This window comes from Adiantum capillus-veneris, chromosome 16, assembly GCF_014529385.1.
Source record: "Adiantum capillus-veneris isolate H3 chromosome 16, ASM1452938v2, whole genome shotgun sequence".
NCBI lineage: Eukaryota > Viridiplantae > Streptophyta > Polypodiopsida > Polypodiales > Pteridaceae > Adiantum > Adiantum capillus-veneris.
The window spans coordinates 97026653-97032972 of NC_140946.1; positions in this window are offsets into that span (position 1 = coordinate 97026653).

The window sequence follows — 6320 nt, forward strand, 5'->3', positions numbered from 1 at the left end:
GATGATGTGCATCCCTCTGTGTTGTATCTATCACTTATAAGAACTTCATAGGGTTTCACAAAAGGTGTTTTATTTGGGAATGGAAAGTAATAAAAAGGATAAAAACCCATTAAACTCAATTAGAAGGCTTTACATAACAAGATCTTACCTTGCTAATCAACCAATACTACACCATTACATTGAGTAAAGATTAGCCCAATAACACCTATTGTGTGCATGTGGAAGGTGATTAGAGGATAGATATATTGAAAATGACCTACTTGGAACAAAATACACACGAATTGAAAGATAATCTACTCAATTATTAAATCATTGAATCACATAGCTAATCAATCAATGGAGACTCTTCCAATTGAAGCAATTAGAGAGATATTAAGTAGATTAACAAAGGGTCAATACCACATGAGTTGACTACTATTCCCTCCAAGAGTCCCAATGGTCACTCTACATGCAAGTTGAATTTTCATTCGTGTTTTCCTTATTGCATGCTTTTTGCAAGATTTTCAAACTTCTTTTGTGGCAGTGGTTATACTAGCCCCACTGGCAAGTATTGTAAGAGATTTAACTCTAGCATACTTGTTTGTTATTGAGATGGTTATTTTTCCATGGAGTTGTTTTATGAGCCATGGAGTTGTTCCATGATGACATAAAACATTTTGATGATTAGAACTTATTTATAATGATTGTTCATTATTGAGATGATTATTATTCCATAGAGTTGCTCCATGATTCTATAACATATTTTCATGATGATCACAAGTAGTTAGTAATAAATTGTCTGTTATTGAGATGGTTATTATTCCATAGAGTTGCTCCATGATCCATGATGCATTTTCATGGTGATTATAAATCATTCGCATTAATAATTCTCATTGAGATGATTATTTTTTCAAGGAGTTGTTCCATATAAAAACATTGTGATGGTGTATGTGTGTTTGTGTGTGTGTGTGTGTGTGTGTGTGTGTGTGTGTGTGTGTGTGTGTGAGAGAGAGAGAGAGAGAGAGAGAGAGAGAGAGAGAGAGAGAGAGAGAGACAGAGAGAGAGAGAGAGCATCACAATTTACATATTTTCTTCAAGGCAAGCTCGAAATCTACTTGAGATTTTGCAGTTTTGCTTTGTGCGGACAGGTGTGTGTGTGTGTGTGTGTGTGTGTGTGTGTGTGTGTGTGTGTGTGTGTGTGTGTGTGTGTGTGTGTGTGTGTGTGTGTGTGTGTGTGTGTGTGTGTTTGTGTATGTGGGGGTGGGGAGGAGAGAGAGAGTGATAGAAGAAGAAGAAGAAGAAAATTTTAACATCGTAAGAAACTATCCCAAGAAACCTCAAGGATCCGATTAGAGTTGAGTTCAAGACCTGTTATTCAAGAGTGTGTGTGTGTGTGTGTGTGTGTGTGTGTGTGTGTGTGTGTGTGAGAGAGAGAGAGAGAGAGAGAGAGAGAGAGAGAGAGAGAGAGAGAGAGAGAGATTTATTTGAAAGGAAAGTAAGGGGCTCTTACTTTCCTTAGTATAATTTTTTTTACAAAAGGGGGGGATTGGTCATACCACTAGCACTAGTGGTATATCCAATTAGCCCCTCTTTTTAGATTATACTAAATAAAGTAAGAGGCTCTTACTTTCCTTTCAAATCTCTCTCTCTCTCTCTCTCTCTCTCTCTCTCTCTCTCTCTCTCTCTCTCCATGTCTTGCCAATGGTAGGACTAGGAGGGCAAGGCCTTGGCGAATTGCCAATATAGGGGTCTATATATAGCTAAGAGCTAGAGGACCAAGGGCTATTTGCAAGTTTGTCTTCCCTCTATCTCACACTGGTATCAGAGCTCATAGCTTTTTGGGGAAAGAAGAGATGTGGTCTCTCTCTAGGTTTGCATGATTTTGCATGCTCATGCAAAGGTTGTGAAGATGAAGGTCGTGAGTATGGTCCTTAGCAGGAAACGAAGGCATGGAGGAAGAGAAACCATGTCATAATAACTAATATACAATTCTCCTAAATGATTTTCTCATGTTAAACTGATCATTTAATATGGGGAAGTACCAGGGGAGAAAAAGCTAGAATATTGGTTAAGCTGGCAGACCGGCCACAGTGGGGATCCAAAGGAGGGAAAATAGGGATCCAAAGGGCGGGCCATCTGCAAAAGAGCAATGTGCAACAAAGGGATTCAAAGACCCTAAGGTTCAGCCCATTAAGACTTCCAAAATGCTAAGGTTCCAAAATTTAAAGGTTATGTCCAATGGTCCAACCCTAGGGAAAATTGGATGCTTTGTGGTGTGCCAAAAAGTCTTTGCAAGCTCCTACATAGGAAGGGGCGAGCCCTTTTAGTAGGGGATGAGAGAGAAAAACACACACACACACACACACACACACACACACACATGCAAGCCCCTTTAGACAAAGGGCATAGTGGACACATGTTAGCTCCCTAGGCCAATTGCCCACAAGGTGCATTCAAATCCTATTAGATGGCCATAGAGGTGTACCAATGAGAATTAGGCTAGAGTAAATCTAGTTTAATTCATTTCAAAAAACTTAATAAAAGAACCAATAAGAATTAAGCTCTCTAGAAGACTATTGGACAGTCTCCCAAGGGGTCCAATGAGCATTCAGCAGCCCAATGGCTTGCCTGATTCCTATTGGCCAGAAGACAAAGGGGTCCAATGAGAGTTTAATTGCATTAATTAATTACCTAAAGCTCTCACAAAAGGGAAAACGGGGACACATGTCACAAGGCTATCACTTATGCTTCTCGATTATGATTGGCTAAGATTTGCAGGGTGCCAACATGAGTAAATTGCAAGAGGGGTCGACCAAGAGAGAGAGAGAGAGGGGGCTGATTTTGGCAAGGCATTATCACACACATACTCACACAATCTCATGTGTGAAGCAAGAAGACTCTCTCTCTCTCTCTCTCTCTCTCTCTCTCTCTCTCTCTCTCTCTCTCATGCTTTAATGGAAAGCTCATCATCTACTCCAAGCTTGGACAAGGGAGGCCTACACCAACAACTCTTGGCTTTGTGATGCAAATCCAACCAAGATCCAAGCTTCAATGCATGCTCATCTCCTCTACCATGATAATTACTAAGCTATGCTAAGCTATTATGAGTGATTAGGTGAAGAGATATACTTCTTTCTCGTAAGACTACTCCTTCTTCCTCTCAATCTACTCCCATACCCCGCTAGCTCTCACTAGCTTCAAAGGTGTGTGAGTTTTGGGTCTGAGACCGTGAGGGAATTGATGTTGTGTTTTATAAGTGTTTGCTTAGTGCTTGAAGCTTCCATCTTCATTGCACTAGCTAATTATTGAAGGAACACAAAGAATTGTATTGTAAAATGTCTCCCTTGATGGGGGAAATTTATAATACAAAGCCTTTTGGAGGGGGAACCGGCTCCATATGAATCCGGTCCTCAACTGTTGTCAATAGCTTAATTTCTCGCTCTTTTGAAGTATTGTCAATGCCTATCTAACTAGGTGTTATGCTTTTTGTTGCTCTCTCCATCCAAGCACTCTTGCTATGCTCATTAAGAATCTTTTCTATTGAAATGCTCACTATGTCTATGTTATTTTCCACTACATACAAGTTAATAGGCCATTAAATGTTACATTGGTATCAGAGCACAAGGTTTCTCTTTTCTTGCTCAAGAAGGGGGGTCCTCAAGCTAGCTATAAATGGTTAATATTATTTGCAATTGAGTAAGTAGAATAGGGATTTTTCAGCCTTGCATTGCACCTGCCTTCGTACAGATAACAGGACATCACCGTCGAGAGCTATGGTCTTAATAGTGGAGTCCTAGGGGGCTTGCCTACGGCTTAAACCACTATTGTGCTATTAGAAGCTTGACAAAAGCCGGTACTATTTTGGTGTTGAAAGACCCTCTCTTCTAATCCTTGCAATTAACGATATTCGAGCCACGGGTACAGGAGCTCGAGTTCTTTTCTAAAGGGGTAAAGAGGAGTAGCAACTAGGGCTTGAAGTGCCAAAGTACATCTAAAAATATTACACCTAAAAAAATTGTTAGAATGGTTGAAAATAGTAAAGAGAGTGAAATTAATGTTGATAGCTTTGATTTTGCTTATGAACAGGCTACTAATGATGCCCCTATGCTTGTTAACTACCTTGTTTCTAGGCTTCAACAAGCCATGGGCAATCCATCCCTCCAAAGTGAAGTGCAATGGTAGCTTCGTGCTCATGGGATTCTCCAAACTCCCCACCATGACGAGAGAGTACCTAGGAATCCTCCTTGCGAGACTTCCAAAAGAGTCCTCTCTCCAATTCAGGAAGAAGAAGAGGATCCATACAAAGGGCTCAAAAATTTACTTCTTGAAGACGCATCTCCTTCCCAAGGGAGAACTCAAGAATCTCCACCAAAAGAACGAGAAAGAAGTATGTCTCCTGTCACCTTGGCGGAGATGGCTTCACGAAGATGGCGGAAAAAATGCTCTCCATCACCTCCTAAACGGAGAAGACCATCGCACACCTCTCCACACCATAATTCAAAGAGGGATGATAAAAAACAAGAGAAGAAAAAGGCAAGAAAGAGATCACCCTATTCTCCATCTTCTTCATCCTCTTCCTCTTATGAAGAAAGTGATGGTGCAGACAAGGAGGATCAAGGCAAGAAAAAGGCGAGAAAGAGGTCACTCTCTTCTCCATCTTCCTCAAATTCTTCATCTTCTGAAGAAAGCGATGGTGCAACTTTTGAACCACCAAAAAGAGGAGGTCATAGGAAATCCTATGCCGCGTGGAAGAGATCGTCCAAGCTCAAGAAGTTCAAAGAGGGAGGAAAGAGCATCTCTTTCCTTACCTACAATGGCACCTTTGGTGCTACGGACAAAGTCTTGGCTTTCATTCAATTCGATGTGGCGTTTGGAGATGAGGGCTTCACGGAGTCCTCTAAGCTACAGCATGTAGCTATGTATTTTTAAAAGTCTGCCAGGCAATGGTGGTCTAGCCTACGGGCAAGCGGTGAAGCCCGACGAACATGGAAAGCTTTAAGAGATTCCATCATGAAGCAGTTTTTGGCCACCGATGCCAAAGATAAAGTACTCACCGAATGGCGAAGCTTGAAGATCTCTCCCTACTACAAATCCATTCACAAATATGTAGACAAGTTCTTGGACTTACATCTCAAAGCCACTGTCTTCAAAAAGATGGATTTTGGAGAGCAAAAACAATAATTTTGTGCAGGCTTAACTGAAGAAATGGTGGAGTATGTTAACTCCCAAAGGCCACGCACCATGGTGGCTTCACAAATCAAGTTCCAAACAGGGGCTAAGAGAAATATTAAGCCCATGGAAAACAAGGGTTCTAATGAGCATAAGGGGAAGTACATTGTCCAAAAGTCTCCTAAGGGCAATTCCAATAACAACAACGCTAAGGAGAAGGGAGTTTACAAAGGCAAAAACAAACTCTCTCCTGAAGAGCTTGAGCGTTATCGCAAGGATAACCGTTGTTTCAAATGTGGCGAGCAAGGGCATGCGTACTGTGGTTGCCCCCAAAAGAACACCCGCCATGAGCTTGAGCTACCTTGGTCGAAATCCAAGAAGAGGAAGATCACCACAAAGGATCTCCTCTATGCCATGCTTGGGAAAAGTTAAGAGATCATGATGCTTTTATTCTCTTTGACCCTGGTTCTACTCACAATTTTATATCCAGAGTGTTGGACACCAAGCTAGGCATCCAAGCCTATGAGATGGGAGATGCCCTACCCGCCGCAGATGGTGCTTTCAAGGGGCAAGAAGCTTTAGTCACTCTCTTAATCAAAAAATTGAGGCTCCATGTCCAAAGCTATGTGGACAAAGAGGACTTCTTTATCTCTCCTCTCAAGCACGAGGATGGTACCATGGTTTGATCGCATGGCTGCCAATGTTAAATTCCCTGAAAGGAAAATCTACTTTAGGTTCAGGGAAAAAGATATGTACATAGACGCTGTGAGCGGGATGGAAACACACACAATGCCTCTATAATCACCCGACACACACTCTTGGGATAATACACACACACACACACACTATGGGGCACCACTCGGCTTACACAACCCACCTGGCCGAGATAGGGAACATATCGATGGAGTGAGAGGAGAGAGACTATCCATTTTCCCACTCAACACAGAGACACATACACACACACACACCCAAAAAACTCAGCTCAAAAGGGAAATATTTCTGATGTTTAGATACAAATGGAGCTTGGGCCAGCACCAATGGGGCAAATAGCTCACACAATATGGATGAAATATGCAAGATACAATCACAAATTGGAGCAGAGGCTTCGCTCACAGGAGAAACTTACACAACCAAAATATCAGAAAAATAGTGAGGAATTTGGAAAAATGGAT